The sequence below is a fragment of the Condylura cristata genome, unplaced genomic scaffold (assembly GCF_000260355.1).
Source record: "Condylura cristata isolate star-nosed mole 26May11 unplaced genomic scaffold, ConCri1.0 scaffold00009, whole genome shotgun sequence".
NCBI lineage: Eukaryota > Metazoa > Chordata > Mammalia > Eulipotyphla > Talpidae > Condylura > Condylura cristata.
The window spans coordinates 63494679-63512639 of NW_004567110.1; the positions used below are offsets into that span (position 1 = coordinate 63494679).

General features: G+C 40.0%; 1 pseudogene; it reads right to left on the reverse strand.

Moving 5' to 3' along the window:
- Nucleotides 1–2543: 2543 nt before the first annotated feature.
- On the reverse strand, nt 2544–6863 carry LOC101636276 (annotated as a pseudogene).
- Nucleotides 6864–17961: the final 11098 nt, after the last annotated feature.

Sequence of the window (17961 nt, forward strand, 5' to 3'; positions counted from 1 at the left end):
ATGGTGGTAGCTTTTCTTCTTTCCCAGCTATGTAGCAATGTATTTCAAAATACACTTTCTGAAGAAACCCTGAGATGACAAATATGCTCTAACCAGTCTTTTTCCTTTGAAAACATTTAGGAAGATAATAATGACATCATGCAATTATGCTAGCAGTGTTTTTAAAAATAATTTGATTTTATTACACAAGAAGGCCTTCAGTCTTAATCTTGGTATTTCCTTGAAATATTTTTTCTTTTCTTTTCTTTTCTTTCTTTCTTTCTTTTTTTTTTTAATCAGTTTGGCCTATATGAATAAAACTGCAATTACATATGATTCCACGTGGCATAACTAAGAAAACTGTCTGTGTCTATATGTTGCATGTCTGTATGTCTTTTCCTTGTGTTAATTGTTTTTGCCTCAAGGTGCTATAAAATTTATTTAGATGGTGCCTATAGCTATCATAAATAAACAAACAAATGTAGTGTTTCGAAAACATAATCTGGGATAATTTTTGGTTCATTGTTACTAATTTGTACTCTAATGTATTATATTAAAACAGGTTGCATTGGGTATAATTTTTTCTCTTGCTTCAGTTAATAATGTCAAGCAAATGAAAGTTTGGGAAAATTAAAGTTTTTGAGAAAAAACATCTAATTATGAAAAAAGGGGGGAAAAAAGGTAGAAACATTGCCTTGACTGTCAATTTTATGCCACTGAACTGAACCAGAGCTTTCACAGAAATTGAGATTGTCATTGCTACTATTTTTTTCATAATTGTGAAAAAGTGTCCCCAAAAAATCCAAATTGTAGTTAAATTTGGTAGTCTATCATTTGGTTCATCAAAAGAAATTTTGTGGAACCTCAGTAGAGCTCCTGAGACACTCCGCAAAATTTCTCTCCTTACTCCCGGGAAAGGCATTCGAATCAGTTTGTCTTGTTTGATTTACTTAGTAAAATAAAACTGAGAAGGAAGCATTGTCACTTGGGAAAACAGGTAAACCTTTGGCATGAGCACAAATGTTAACATTGTTTATTTGAAATGTGCATTGAAAAACCTTTCAGTATTTGACATGTACGTAAATTTTAAATATTGATCATTGTCTTGCAATACTATATTCAATGGTTTGGGATTTGCAGAAATTGTTTCCAAAAAAAAAAAGGAAAAAAATTGTTTCCAGTAAAATACCTCAACTGATTCCAATTAATTGAACTTTTGAAGGTGGAAAACATATTCTATAAAGAACTGAACAGACTGATTTTTACTAAGTTTTGTTTGACACAATACTGGCATTTTTGGTTGTTGTTGTCTGATTCAAAGAAAGTTTTCTTGTTTTGAATGACCAGGATCTACAGTAATGTTGCAGTATTTTTCAACATAGCTAATTTGTGTTTCCATTTTTTCTCTCCTTTTCCCTTGTAAATAAACCCATTATTGACCTTTCTGTGTAAATAAACCCATTATTGATCTTTCTGTGTATGCCTGCAGTGCAGATGAATTTTTTTTTTTACTTATACATGTTTAATTAAGATAGAATAGGCAAAAATCAGGATAAAGTGTCATTGTCATTTTGTTTGCAGGAAGGGGAGTCTGGTGGGACTGGTTCCTGGGACAAACATTGTAAGTTTCAGAGTTACATATATTAATGCCAAGATTAGGAATTATCCAACTTAAATCTACAAATGAAAGTCTACAAATGAGTAAAAATTTATTTTACTTAGTATAAGGATTTTTACATTAAATATAGTCACTTATTTCTCAGAGAGTGATACCAATCACTTATAGAAGAAATTAAGTTTCCATTACACAGTAACTAGAAAATATCAAATGCCACTAAACAGCTATGCTATAGCTCAGTATATAAAACTATTACATTGTTATGGGCTAGTGTACATTTCACTTTGATCTAGAAGTATAGTTTTGGAAAGGCAGCAAGAGATATATTTTGGCTTTAATTCTAGATGCTTAACTAAGTTAAGGCGACAGTTGAAGCATATTAAGTGAATGTAGTTGAAATTTAATGATAATCAGCACAATTTCTTGCAACATATATATGTGGAATTAAACCAGTGGTATGTATTGGTGTACGCACACTATGCACACACACACACACACAACTAAAAACTAGAGGAAACAACTACTGTAATTGTGCTGTGAGTGCTCAGTTAAAATGCAAATGTACCATAAAACTAAGGTACTATGAACAGCACTGCTGGCTATCTAAGAAGAAAGCTGACCAGTTTTAACACAAAGCTAAGCCTGGATCAGTCATCCTAATCAAAATGGCTTATAAAAGCATCAGGTTTCCAGTAGAAAAACTACTTCTATGAAAGTCAGTAAATATTTTCAAAGTTTCACATCTGTAAAATCCAGATAAGGCTACAACTATCTTGGAGTCTGAATAAGATATGAGATCAATCAGTAAGGTTTCCAGCCATAATGTAAGATAGGAAGGTCCTCATGCAGCATATGCTCTCTGGCTCCTAGAAAGCTTCATGTGCATAATAAAGAAGTTGTCAAAGAAGTAAGCTGGAGTGGGTCAGCCAAGGTTCCACTGCATTCCTTAAACTTCAGGAATGGAGTGCTCCATCAGGCTTTTCATAATACTTGGTGCCACCGGTTTAATGATATGTTCAAAGAGAAAAGCAGGCATGATTGTAATGGTAATTGTAGTACCAGATGTTGACAGTATGTCTACAGTTTGAGAGTCCTTCAATCCAATGACGTTGTGTCCATTGATTTCACAGATGTTGTGCTCTGTGAGAAGACCATTCCTGGCTGCAGAGCTATCTTTCACTATGGGTGTTACTTTCCTGTTCTTAAAGATAAAGCCAACACGTCCAGTACTATCCTTATGCATGGTAATTGTGTGTTCAAAGGGCCTGTCATGGATAGTCATAGTAATCTTCTCTCCACAAGCCTGTTTGAGCACCTTTTGTGCTTTGGCAGAGCTCCAGTTTTCCCCATTGACCTGGAGCACATGGTCCCCAAATTTCAGATCAATTAGGGAGGCTGGGAAATTTGCTTGCACTAGCTGAACAAACACACCATTATCTACTGATATAAGCCTGAGCCTAATTTTTCCATCTTGGAAATGACTTCACAAATCCCTTTCTGCTCTTAGAATTTCAGCATCATTACCAGTCACAGGAGCCACCATATAGTTCATGTTAGGAGGTCTTGGTACCAACTGACCCTGTGCTGGTCCAGTTACCATGACCATATTTGTATGTATTTCTTCTTCATTGAAACTCAGGCCCATGGATTGCGAGAGCTCTAGAGATTTCCATTTTGAGAAATGTGAACAGAAGCTTCCGACAAAATTGCTGGGTTGGCAGGGATTGCAGAAAAAGCAGTTTAAGCCTGCATTACTCTGTATACCTTCAAATCTTCAAGAGATGGGTACAGAGGTTTTATCGCAGGTTTTTCCTAGGCTGTAGGAACCCATTCGAAGCTGCTGCCTTCTGTCACTGGCTCTGACTTCCAAGAATAATGCAGATGACTCTTATGCAGATGGGTAAGGACCACAGACAGGCAATCCAGTTCACATTGGGTTTCCCTGTAACAGTTACTACTGAATCTTTACTCAGGAGGTGGGTAAGTTTGAGTGTTTTGTGGGGAAACTTTTTTTTAATGAAAAGGAACTTTAATACAGTTAATATACAATACAGAAGACAAAGAATATAATTTCTAAGTTAAACACCTGAAGTTACCATGCCCCTGTGGGCAAAATCCACCCAAAAGGGATTGGTCTAAAGCAAGGATTGACAGCCGGCCATAAGACTAAAGCACCTTCTGGCTGGGACCCATAGAAAAGGGTCAGAAATGGCCAGATAAGTCTGAGAGGAAAAGAGCACAATCAAAATCAAGATAAACACTGCCATAGTCAACCTCCCCACGGGTCTCTCACCCACATCTCTTTCAATCATCCCAGGGCCAAGAAATAAACATGGTTTCACATGTCTCCCTTTGCTCCATGTGGCTTCCTCAGGTCTCCTTCTGGCTCTCCATCTTGCTTCCTTCCTCCTCAGATTCCTTCTCCGGAAACTATTTTTCTTAAATAATATAATAGTATATTTTTACATTATTTTGTGCATCTTCCCCATCTCATTTGTAATCTCCTTGGGCTTCCCATCACCAAATCACCCTTGTGCCATCACCAAAGTCCAGTGCATTTCCCTCCCTTCCCTTGTTTTTTATCTCATTCCCCACTCCACCCCCATAAATTGTCTCTGCTATATAACTGTTCATTTTTATTATTATTATTTTCTCACCTGGCCCGTTATATTCCTGCTAAGAGTGAAACCATTTGGTATTTTTCCTTTTCTTTCTGGTTTGTTTCATCCACCCATCCATGTTGCTGCAAAAAGCATGTGCTTCTTTTTTTTCTTTGGTTGCTGAATACTATTCCATTGTGTATATGTACCACATCTTTTTAATCTAGTCATCCACTTTTGGGCATTTGGGTTGTTTCCATGTCTTTCCAATTGTAAGTAATGCAGCAATAAACATGGGGTGCAGGTATCTTTTTCAATTAGTGTTTTTGTGTCTTTTGGGTAGATACCTAGGAGTGGAATTCCTGGGTCGAAGGGAAGCTCCATGTTTAGCAGTTTAAGGAACCTCTAAACAGTTTTCCATAGTGGTTGCACTAGTTTGCATTCCCACCAGCTGTGCAGGAGAGTTCCTTTTTCTCCACATCCTTGCTAACATTTGTTGTTGCTAGTTGTTTGAAGATATGTCATTCTCACTGGGGTGAGGTGGTATCTCATTGTGGTTTTAATTTGCATCTCCCTTATTACAAGTGATGAACACTTTTTCATATGCTTATTGGCCATCTGCATTTCCTCCTTGGAGAAGTGTCTTTTTAGCTCTTCTGTCCATTTTTTGATGGGGTTGTTTATTTTTGTTGAATTTCATCAGTTCTTTGTATATCTTTGTGATCAATCCTTTATCACTAGTTTTGTGTGAGAAAATTTTTTCCCAATCAGTGGGATGTCTGTTTGTCTTTTATAGTGTCACTTTTGCTGTGCAGAAGCTCTTTAACTTGATGCAGTCCCATCTATTTATCCTTGCCTTCACTATCTTTGCATTGGGTGCTCTATCTTTAAAGATGTTGCTGAAGTGTATGTCGTGTAGTGTTTGGCCCATCTTTGTTTCCAGGTATTTTATGGTTTCCATTCTTATGTCTAGGTCTTTAATCCACTTTGAGTTGATTTTTGTGTATGGTGAGAAGTAGTGATCTAGTTTCATTTTTTTTGCATGTAGCTTCCAAGTTTTTCATGGGGAAACTATTTTAGCTATATTCTTTCTCTTCTGTCTATAATACACTAATTGTGTTGAAATTCTTTTTTAATGTCCACTCTGTCTCTGATAAGTTCTTTCATTCTCATAACTCCAGCCTCAATGCTATATTACACTGTTACATTATACAAAGTTCCTCAGTTGAAACCATTATTTTAGGGCATTTCAAAATTTATGAGAGATTGTCCTATGGGTATTTTGTCTTTATGTGGCAGAAGGCAGAACCCATTAAGAACATGCTGTAACTTTTCTCAGAGGTAACCCAAGTACCCTGCTCACTGAACCCCAACATCTCTTCAGAACTCATCACAACCATCCTGAAATACTGATCCCACAGCCATCTATCCACAGTCCTTTAGATGTACTTTGGAACATAGCTTCTCAGGTTTCAGAAATATAAGATGGGGTACATCCTGCATAGTCCATAAATCCTGTATTTTCTCTGCTTTGGTTACCACAGAATCCAGTGCACTGTCTGGTAATCAAACATATTCGAATTTCTTCAATGATGTGTATGAAGGTTTGAAACTAATGAGTTCATGGTGGTCTTTTCCTGTTTTTGTTTATTTTACAAGAACAGCAAGGCTTGTAAAAGTAAAACAATACCATGATGTAAAAAAATACCCAAACTTGACTTAATAGAGAATAACAGATTTTCCTTAAATTGAAAGCCATGTTTCAAACTATAACATAGATTCAAAAGAGCATCGGTTATTGATTTTGAAGAGGTTTTTTTTTTTTGTCTTCCACCAATTACTCTCTTAAATTTTGAAAGATTCTAATAAATGGTTTAAATAGAAGAATGTTTACTGTGCATAATATAGTGGTATAATACTGGGCTGGAGGCATGGGGAGAAAGAATTCATAAGAGAGAGTGGACAATAGAAAGGCCAAATTTATTGAAATGCCCTACAAGGGAGATGGAGATGAGATAAGAGAGGTCTGCATTGGGAGAAAGATTTGTTTTATACTATGTTTGTTCTTTCTTGAGGCCCACATTTGTACCAGTTATTTGCTGAGATGTCAGGTCTGCCATGCTAACCTTTGACACAGAAGGTGTACTGGCCCTACTGCTGCATTCGTGGAGCCAGACTGTTTTTTCTGGTCATGATAGTCAGTCCTATAGCCCACTTCCCTTCCCTTGGCAATCTTAAGAATTTCCTTATCTATGCAAGCCTTCCAAACTTGCCTGCTGGGCAAGTTTTTGGATTGGGAACTTAGATTTTAACCTTATTAAATGGTACTCTGACACATAACAGAGTAGGGCAGCAACTACTCTTAACCATACTTTGTAGTTGAGACTTGTGACAAGTTTTTGGGCCTTGCTCTATGCCCTTTTGGGTGGACTTTTACCCATGTGGGGTTGGGTAACTTTGGAGACTTGACTTAGAAACTATATTCTTTGTCTCCTTTGTATTGTTTCCCCTTCAGTAGCCAATATATTTTTCATATTATCTGAAAGTTATTTTTGCTTTACTTTTGACAGTATGTGTTTTTGAATATTTGTATTTGAGTAATAAATGAAATCATCCCTATCTCACTTTCTACTTATTTCACTTAGCATAATTACCTGAAGATCCATTCGTTTTGTCCCCAAATGTACATTTCATCTTTTGTAATTGTAATAAAATTCCTTTCCATTAAAGGTCTGTATGTTTTTGTCTAGATGTGATGGGTGGCAGAACCTATTTAGAGTGGGCAGGTTTAGGGGTTTTGGGTGCCTCCCCCTGCCCTGTAACAAGTCGACTGATTAGATTTTCAACAACAGATAACAAGCAAGACCAGGTTAATACAGCAACACAAGAAGGACCAGGTTCCTGGGACCCTGGATCACATTCACTATCTTCAAAGTGATCTCTCCCTGTCAGAAACAAAAATACCTTAGAAAAAAAGTAATGGAGATGCCCAATTCTTAGTGAAATATCAGTAGTAGTTCAAGGAGAGGGTGCTCAGTTTTGTTGCATTTCTGGATCCAAATTCCATTTATACCATAATTTATCAGCAAGCACTCACTACCAACATGAATTTTTTTAAATAAGCAAAGTAGGTTATAGAAAATCTAAGTAACCTCATGGCAGTTCAGATCTGGAGTAAATGCAAAATGAGTTGTCAGAATCTTAAGAGGTTGGGTCGGATTATGCAGGTAAGGGCTTAAAGATCCTTACTTGGACACAAATATTGTTCATTTGTTATGTCCAGTATTATCTCTGTTCATATAGTTGTGGCTTGTCTTACTTCGTTCCAAATTGGGTGGCAATTCCTCTTCAAACACTCCTTCCTTTTGTAAGCCTACAAAAAAAAAAAAAAAAGCCTACAACCCTATTCCTTCTTCCACCCCATTCTGAGTCTTCTCAGAAAAGTCTCCCCTTTCTCACCTATGACATCACTACTCTGCATCTAAAAATGAACTTTTAGAGTGTGATTCCCAAAGTTTTATTTATACTCCAGGCATCATTGGTTGGTTAGGGTAACTAGTCTTGGGTATATTCTGACTGATGATCTGAATTAGCATAAAGGATGATCAGCTTTACTGTCCAAGTTCCAGAGAAGCCCCATCAATTCTCCTTATCTATTCAGGCCTCCCAAACTCGCCTGCTGAGTAAGAAATGGAGGCTTAGTTTTTAAATTTAGCAATGATACCACAACACAGGCATGTTCAGCCTTCCCCGCATCTCCCTGCTCCCTTCCTGCTTTGGGAATGTTCACATATAAGCACTTCCTAGTTAATAATTTCTTTCATCTACATGACTGCCTGTCCCCATCCTGGAGTATCTGGGTCCCTAGGATATATAGGTGTATTTTCCAATATTTCAGTTAATCTGTAAATAATCCACCTTGTCTGAATCAGAATCAGGATCTACAGGCCAAAGGGGCAGGTTTGTTTGTTTTATAAGGAGATCAACTTAATGCGGTGACCAGATACATCCACAGTGATGAGGGAAAAGCAGAGAGACCCAGAATCCATTGAGAGAAGTAGATTAGAAGGGATGCCCAATATGGGCTAAGAGTGAAAACGGGAATCCTCTTTGCTTCCACCTCTAGCTAATAATCTTTTCTGCCCCCACCTTGTGATGTCATTTTTGGAGTTGGTAGGTTTGGAGTGTGGGGTCCTTGTGTTCATTCTGGGAAAGTTTTATCCAGAGCTCCCCTTCCAGCAGCACTTGGTAAGATTCTCCACAATACAGAGACATCTGTTCTATTTAAAAAATAATAATAGTAATAATAAAAAATAACCCGGTTTATTAGGGAAAGGGACAAAAGAGTAAAATACACTTGTATAGACACAAGTGGGCAGGAGGAGCTGCTCTGAAAGGGACAGATTTGCTAAGAGAGAGGCCTGCATGGTTGCAGGCAGGAGGCCTTGAGGAAAGCTGCCCCTGCTGAGGGAGGTCAATGAAGAGAAGCCATGGCATAGGACAAGTCAGGAGCAGGCAGAAAGGTTGCTTCCCTGCAGAGGGAGGTGGAAAGAAGCACCTGCATAGTCGCAAGTGGGCAGAGAGACTGCTGCCCTTCTGTGGGAGCATGCTGGGTTTTATAATCTTCCTTTGATAAAGAGGGCCTCATCTTTGTGAGTGGATGTTTGTTCCTTAATTCCCATATCTTCATCCTCAGGTGACACTCCCTGTAACAGCTTGACACCTGTTTGGGTGTTGTACCTTCTGATCTGTCTGCTTTCAGAGATAGTTGTCTGATATTTTTAAGCTCCTTCATTTGGTAAGTATATTGATGAGTTTTATGTTTTCCTGATGTATTGTCCCCTTACTCATAATGTATTGAACATCTATTTCTCTTTTAAACTTTTTATATTTGAAGTAGATTTTGATATAACTATAGTTGTCCCTGCCTTCTTCCCCTACCCCCACCCCCGCATTTGCTTGTAGATTGTTTCCATCCTTTTACTTTCTGTCTATGATTATCCTTTGTAGTTAAATGTGTTTCCTGTAGACAGAAAAATGTTGGGTTCTGTTTTTTAATCCAGCCAGCTACTCTGTGTATTTTTATTGATGAGTTAATCCATTTACATTTAGAGATAAAAATTTATACACTTGCATCCATCTTTGCCATTTTGTTTGCCTTTTTGTGATTCTATTCCATACATTGTTTTAGTATCCCCATTCATTCCTCTGTTGGTTTTTGCTCTGGGGTTTCTTGTAGTATTATTTGGAGTGAGGGTTTAGAAGTAATGAATTTCTGGAGATTTTGTTTGTCTGAGAACATTTTCATTTTTCAGGCCCTTCTGGGAATAATACATCACAGAAAGAAACTCAACCTCCAGATTCGAAAATATGGAAAATACAGAAAAGGGAAAGTATATAATCAATTAACTGAAGAATGTTTGTTTGGAATTTGTTGACTTGGAGTTTATTAAATACGTATGTCTATTTTCTTTTCGTCTGTACATCAATAGTCTGATTGATTTAACTTCTGTTTCTTCATCCTCAGCAGTTTCATTATGTTTTCTTTGTCTAGGTCCTTTGGGAAATTTACTATTATGTGTCTCATTGTAGTTTTCTTTTCATTGTTGTGGTTTGTTATTCTTGTATGTCTATTTTCATTTTGTTCTTCATGCTTGGGAATTCTCTTCAATTATCTCCTTGATAGTTGAACTCCATGTTTTTCAACTCCATGTTCTCTCTCACTAACTTCTGGGGTACCTATGACTCCTTATAGCTCCTTATAGCTCTTTATCTCATGGCATCAGAAATTTCTTGAAGTGTTTTTTTCTTTCTTTTTCCTTTGTACTTCTCTTCTTTTTATGTCAGTATCTTCAAGAGCACTGATGCATTCTTTCATTTCTTCTATTCTGTTTTCATAGCTTTTCCCGGAATTCTTGAGTCCTCCACTATTCTGATATCCTCCAGTTCATTCACTTTCTTCTTTAGGAGTTCCTTCTTGTTCCTCAGTTCATTGATTATATTCTTTCCCTTTTCTGCATTTTCTTTTAACTCTGATTGTTTTTATCATGGTCTTTTTGAATTCTTTGTTAGGTAGATGTATTCCTCTGTGTCCATGTTTTTGAATTCTGGAGGTTGAGTTTCTTTCTGTGATGTATTATTCCCAGAAGGACATGATTGATCATTGGTATTTTTCTTTCTTCCTGTTGTTAGCCTTAGACTTCGCTGTATTTATGGTGCCCCGGTATCACTGGTGGCATGGATTCTATTTATCTTCCTGATGTGTGGGTATGCCTACCTGGTTTCTGAGCCACTGTGGCTGGGTACGAGCCCAGATGCTCTTCTGTTTTCTGAGGTGTGCTTGCTGCGGGAACTCCTGTACCCTCCTCCCACTGTGTAGGCTGGGCTCTGGTATCTCAGTTGGTATTCTAATGTCTCATGTGAAGCCCTGCATGTCCACAAATGCACTGAGGCCAAATCCACTGGGAGGTGCCTACAGGCTTGATAGGATGTGTTTTTCTGTTGAGCTGCTAGGTCCCTGGACTCATGTTTTGGGTGAATATTGGGATTGAAAGAATAAAGAGTGAGAGCAGGGATAATAGGAAAGAGGAAAATGGTACAGAAAGAAACAAAAAGTGCCGCGCCAGCACGACAGCAGAGATGGTCTGAGCGAAGGACGTCAGGATTAAACACACACTTCTTGGTCAACAAGCAAAGGCACCTTATTCTTCTCTCCTTCCCTATATATACCCTTCAGCCTGGAGCCTGGGGCTGGGGGTAGGCGGAAGCTCTCAGCAAGTGCATCAATAACATGCAACAATAACATGGGGGTCAAAGAACACAAGGTAGCAAACACAAGGCAGGAACACTTCCTGCCTCCTGTTTTTCTGTTCCAGCACCCATGGCTCATTCGTTGTTTCCACACAACAGTGTGCATATGATTCTGTGGGGGGAGGTGGGGAGGTCTGTCCAGACAAAGGACCCAACATCTCCCCCCTTTTTATTTTGTTAAGCTGAGAACCCCTGTCTTATGTCTCCACCGACTGTACGCTCTTACCCGTCTTTGAGTGACCTCCAACCCTGTCTTAGGCGAGCGACATGATCAAGTGGGGTTGCCTGTCATAGGGGGGACTCAGAACTTATATAACATCTTGAGCCAGACTTGTAGTGCGTCATGGGTGTCAGCGGTCATACCCAGGAGGACCTGGCGAATGACTATGTGCCTGGCTTGACTCTGTCAGATGAAGCCAAACAAGACCCAGAGGCAGATGCTGACCCCACGAGTAGAAGCAACACAAGTGAGAGCATTCCTGCCACCGCTCCCCAGCCACCAAACCTAGCTATCGCGTTCCACCAAGAGGTCGCCTGAATAGAAGAGACTAGGGTACTATTGATGTTAACAATATGATGGGCCATCTGCAAGGTGTAATTAAGGAAAGAGAAATTCCATGGGCCGCGCAAATAGGCATTCAGCTGTTTTACAATTTCAAAAGCGTTACTAGAGAAAGAGTCCACAACTTCCGCCATCAGGGCCGTCTGTTGTAACACGAGGCCAGCCACGGTGGTAGCGGTGGCGGCGATGGCAACGGCAACAATTGCAGCGGTGATCCCGAAGTCCCGCCACTGGCTACTGTCGATAGAGCACAATCTCCTGCCGCTCCTGGGATACCTCTACAGGCAGGGAAACCACCGCGGGCACTCGAACGACCAGCGCACCATCACAGCAGTCCCAGCAATCGCTCTGTCGGCAGTTCCTGGAAGAACAATTGAGAACCTCGCCCCCCCCCACAGTGCAATTCCACAGTACAAAGAAAAAAAGGGGGCAAGAATGCAAGCGGAAGATTGTATGGTCAAATATCGTCTGGCCTGCAGTTTTTCCTGAGTTAAGGGCCACTGCTCCACCCAAATTGGCTTATTTGATCTCCAAGTTATAGGGAGTGGGGCAGGCTCCGGAACAGTGACCCTTATTAAAAATGGCCCGAGGCGCCGCAGTTGAAGCTGGTCTTATTACCAGCGGCCCAGGGTCCTTGCCCGGGCCTAAGGGCAGCGGTGATGACTTGGCCCTGAATAAAATGCCCATCAATGTCACAACAGATCTGAATATATTCATTTAGACTCTTGGCCCTATGCGAGCGCAAGGCCTCCTTGTTGGATGAGCTCTCCTCCACGCTAGAGATGGGGCTACCTTCAGTACCAGAATCTAGATGGGTCTGAGATATAGCCCGCAGACGCGCAGACTTGGGCATAAGGCCCAAGCTGTCATTAGGTTCCGAAGTTCGTTCAACTATGTCAGACTTTCTGTCCCCCTGAAATCCCTCTGCCGACCTGTATTTCTTCTAGTATTTCCTTAGCCGTGGAAACCTCCTGCCTGACCATAACTTTCTCAGTATGCAGAGCATCACGGACTAAGCGCCATAGCGAAAAGGTGGAAGTAGGAAAACTATCGGTGCCCTCTCTCTGTAAGCGTTTCTGTAGGTCCCTTTTTACTTGTCCCCAATCTGAAATATTTAAGCCTCCTCCCGTTAAAAACCACGGACTCGCTGAAACCACTGTTCCAAGGAAGGCTTCTATGGTGCGCTGCTTAACTGCCATTCCCTGCTGCTCTAAAAGCTTTGAAACTTGATAAACTAATTCTTCCTTACTATTTGTGGATCCCATTTTCACCCCAATACGTCCTTACCGGTCTAGGATGACCCTGTCCGTTGCTCCCTCTTTCTCAGATCTCGGTGGAACCTCCAGTTTGCCGCGCCAGCACGACAGCAGAGATGGTCTGAGCGAAGGACGTCAGGATTAAACACACACTTCTTGGTCAGCAAGCAAAGGCACCTTATTCTTCTCTCCTTCCCTATATATACCCTTCAGCCTGGAGCCTGGGGCTGGGGGTAGGCGGAAGCTCTCAGCAAGTGCATCAATAACATGCGACAATAACATGGGGGTCAAAGAACACAAGGTAGCAAACACAAGGCAGGAACACTTCCTGCCTCCTGTTTTTCTGTTCCAGCACCCATGGCTCATTCGTTGTTTCCACACAACAGTGTGCATATGATTCTGTGGGGGGAGGTGGGGAGGTCTGTCCAGGCAAAGGACCCAACAAAAAAGAAGCAAAGGTAAGAGAAAAATGTAAGGATTATATAGGAGGAAAAGGACAGAGGAGGAGGAAGAGGAGAGAATATGATGGAGAAATAAGAAAAATAGTGAAGTTAATGTTAAGCTAAAAAAGAGAGATAGAAGAGACTGAAACCAGAACTAGTAAAGATGGGCAGGAACAGCAGACTAGCAACTGACCAGTAGACCAAGAAACACATGAACAGATATGGGAGAATTTCTTCTCAGGACACTGGTGGCTTCCTTTAGTCTCCACTGGGGTCACTATCTCTCTGGTGATATGGTTGAGAAAGGGAAAGAAGGAAATAAAGAAAAAAAAGGAAGAAAAATATACAAAAAGCAAACCCAAAGATAGGGAAACTATATGGCACTGATTGAACTGCAGAGGTGGGTGTGGGAGTTTTTCAGGGCCCATGAGGCAGCTGGGTAGATAATAGGTCTCCTGAGCACTCTTTTCACCTGAGGGCTGGGAATACCAAGAAGACCCCTGTGTTTTGACCATCACTATGAGGCTCCCACATTGTCTTTTCTGCCATTAAGTGCAAACCAGTTTATATATAAAAGAAAGAGGAGAATAAAAAAGTCTTGCCAGTCTTCAGGAGCGGGGAATATGAGGGAAGACCCAATATGAAGCAGCTGTCACCCCTGGCTGCCCTCCCTAGGTTCCATTTGCCCACTTGTCCTGATATCTCAGGAATCAGAATCTAAGTGTCTCAGGCTTCTCCCCCTTTTCTGATCTCCAGTTTTTCTTTCTTTCTGCAATTTTCTTTCTCCTTAAAATGCACAAATGCAACAAACTAGCAAAATACATTAAGTGCAATGGCCATTCTAGTCTGTGATTAGAAGTCATATGGTTTATGTTTAGTCCAATAAATCAGTAGGTTGTTTAATAATGATGTCATGGTTGGTATTTCAGGGGTCTGACATGACAGCGATGGTAATCAGGTTTGTGAAAATATTTGAAATGTGTACGTGTTTATTTGATCTTTTGTGGTTAAATACAGTTAAATAAACATGTTTCAATTTCATTTCTGTTTTCATGTTATCATAGAATTTTTTTAAGGAAAAGACATTCAGTTAAAATAAATGAGAGTTTGTGCATCCCCAAGGTGGGGGATGGTAGAAGGTTCTATTTTTTTTGTTGTTTTTTCTTCCAGATCCTTGTTCTTTCAAACTTCTTCAGGAAAATTGCTGATTTCAGTTTATGTGATATGTCCAGGTGGTCACAGGATTTTGCTATATTTTCTTCCTTGTCCTCACGTGGAAGCCAGCGTGGTACGGAGTCTAGGGCTGGCTGGCTGCAGCTCACCTCATACTGGCTTTGTGCTTTGTAGATTTGTCTTTTGAGCAAAACCAATCTGCTAAGATGTGGAACTTCTCTCCTCATCCTGTAAAGAACAGTTGCTCAGGCAGCTTTCAGAATTTTTTTTTTTTTTTTGCAAAAACTTTTTTGTAGGTAGCTATACTTACAGTGTGTCTATGGGAGCAGGTGAGATTGGGATCTTCTTAGGTCTCCATCTTTGTTTCTAGTCTGTTTTTATTTTTAAAAAATAGATTTATTTATTTATGCATATAAGAACTGGGGTACAAACCAGAGGTATGGGAGTGAGAGAACTCACTAGAGACATGGCATAGGAGTTAAAGACAGTGCTGAAGCATGAGTTTGAGTTCTATCCCCAGCCAGCTAGGGAGCTGACCCATATGGCACAGCAGATCTCTTCTATCAGAAGCTTTTGTGGGAAAATTTGACCCCCACATCCCTTTGTAACCATGTTGATGATGTCATTTCTCACCGAGTGATATATTTTTAATTTTATAATAGTTTATTTTTACATATTTTTGTGCATTTTCCATCTCAGTTGCCATCTCCTTGGGTTTCCCATCACCAAATCACCCATGTGCCATCACCATAGTCCAGTGCACTTCCCTCTGCCACCCCCCGTTTTTGATCCCACTCCCCACTCCTCTCCCATAAAATGTCTCTGGTATATAGCTGCTCATCATTATCATTATTTTATTGCCTGTTCTGTTATATTCCCACTATGAGAGAAACCACCCGGTATTTTTCCTTTTCTTACTGGCTTATTTCACTAAGCATGATCTTTTCCATTTCCATCCATGTTGCTGCAAAAGACATGTGTTTCTTTTTTTGGTTGCTGAGTAATATTCCATTGTGTGTATGTACATCTTTTTAATCCAGTCATGCATTTTTGGGCATTTGGGCTGTTTCCATGTCTTTCCAATTGTGAATAAAGCAGCAATAAACATGGGGGTGCAGGCATCTTTTTCAATCAGTTTTTTGTGTCTTTTGGGTAGATACCTTAGGAGTGGGATTGTTAGATCATAGGGAACAGTTTTCCATAGTGGTTGTACTAGTTTGCATTCCCACCAGCACTGCAGGAAGTTCCTTTTTCTACAAATCCTCACCAACATTTGTTGTTGCTAGTTGCTTGAAGATGTGCCATTCTCACTGGGGTGAGGTGGTATTTCATTGTGGTTTTAATTTGCATCTCCCTTATTACGAGTGATATTGAACATTTTTTCATATGCTTGTTGGCCATCTGCATTTCCTCTTTGGAGAAGTGTTTTTTTAGCTGTTCTGCCCATTTTTTGATGGGGTACTTTACTATTTTTGTTGAGTTTTGTCAGTTCTCTGTATACTTTTGTGATCAATCCTTTATCACTGGTTTTGTGTGAGAAAATTTTTTCCCAATTAGTGGGCTGTCTGTCTGTTTTTTGTAATGTCTCTTTTGCTGTACAGAAGCTCTTTAACTTGATGCAATCCCATCTATTTATCTTGCCTTCACTATCGTTGCATTGGGTGTTGTATCTTTAAACATGTTGCTGAAGTGTATGTCGTGTAGTGTTTGGCCCATCTTTGCTTCCAGGTATTTTATGGTTTCTGTTCTTATGCCTTGATCTTTAATCCACTTCAAGTTGATTTTTGTGTATTCAGCGAGTGATATTTTTAAAGATACATTCCTGACTACCATGTGCAAACCACTCGCATGTCCATCTTTTGCGCACTCTGCTTATATTTTATTCTTGTTTCCTTTTTGGCCATCCCAATTTCTGGTTTACTGTTCCTGATTTGGGAATATAAAATATTTCTAAAGGTCTCCTTTTATTTTGGGGATTTTATTTTTATTTATTTATGCATACAAGAACTGGGATGTAGGCCAGAGCTGGAAGAGGACACACTAAGATAGAGTGGGGAGCAGAATAGACAGATCTGTTGAAATGCACTGTTGAGGGGAGCAGCAGATAAGACAGGAGAGGTCTGCTGTGCCATGTGGGTTAACTAGATGGCTAGGGATTGATCTCATACTCGAGTGCTGACACTTAATCCCTTGCACCATCAGGGGAGCCTCTTGGATTTCTCTTTTGAACTACTTAGTTAACTTCTCTGACATCTACACAAGCCACTAGATTTATTTTGTCTGTGGATGGAATCAGATCTGCCTTATTTCTTGTTGTTTTCCTGTGGATTTAGACGAAATATCCAGGGCACAGAATCAGAACCCACTATGTCTGAGGGCAGCTGAACATGTTTAAAGGTATGCAGATCCAAATGAGGAAGGAGGATCTTGCTAGCAGACCTTATAAGAAAAACTTATAAGCACAGTAAGAGCTTGTAGGGGCAAGTATGGCATATATGCTCTTGAAATCAAATTGGGTCTGGAGTTTTCCTCTCAGAATCTCTAATTTCTCAAATATGAATCTACTCCACCTTCCCCATATTTGGTGACACTTACTACACTTTGTGATTGCTGTCTGAAGTCATCATTGCTGTCCAGCACAGCAGCATACTGGTAGGCTTCCCAGGAGATATCACAATAACAACATTCTCTCTACTTATTAAGATTTATCACATCATTTAAGCAAAGACCAGAAGGGCAGCAAAGATACAAAAATTAAGACAACCCTTATCATGTGAGAGCCAGGGAACAGAACCCATGATACCCAAAATTTAGCCTCATAATAAATAGCCCTGAATTTGGAAAAGTAGACCTGTCTCATGCTGTTGCTTAGTCTACTAAAGAAGTGGTGATGTGACTAATGTCAGTATCTTACTGAAAAATATCAATAAAGAAATTATGATACAACTTGGGAGTTTCTAGAGCAGATCAACCTCCCATGATTGCCTTTTGCTGATAATCATGTTCATGGTGTGCAAGATTCCTTCCAAACTCTATGGGCTTACAAAGATCCCAGGTGGCTCTTTGATGCTTCTCTACCCACACCCATTACTTCCAGACTGTCCTTGGAGTGGACCCACTTAGAAGTGGTCAAATTCAACTTTAGAGATTTGAAACCCCTCCACTTTACTCCTTCTTTGGAGGTTTAATTAGAACAAGCCCTTTCCTGCCCTTCTCCTAGCCAACCAATTCTCAAAGCCCTTCTAATTCAAACCTCAAATTCTTCAAATTCTAAACCTCAAAGTTCTTCTAATTCAAGTTTCTGAAGAGCCTATTAAAAGTTTCCATATCTTGGGCCCTCCCTGGTAGTGCAGTGGGTTAAAGCACAGCACTAAGAAGCTAAAGCCACTTCAGCATGAGGTCAATCCCTGCCCCGGAGGTAATCCACATGGTGCGGCAGGCCTCTCCTGACCCACCCGCTGCACCCCTCAGCAGTGTACTTTGTCAGTCGACCTGTTCTTTCCCCCACTCTGTCTCTGGT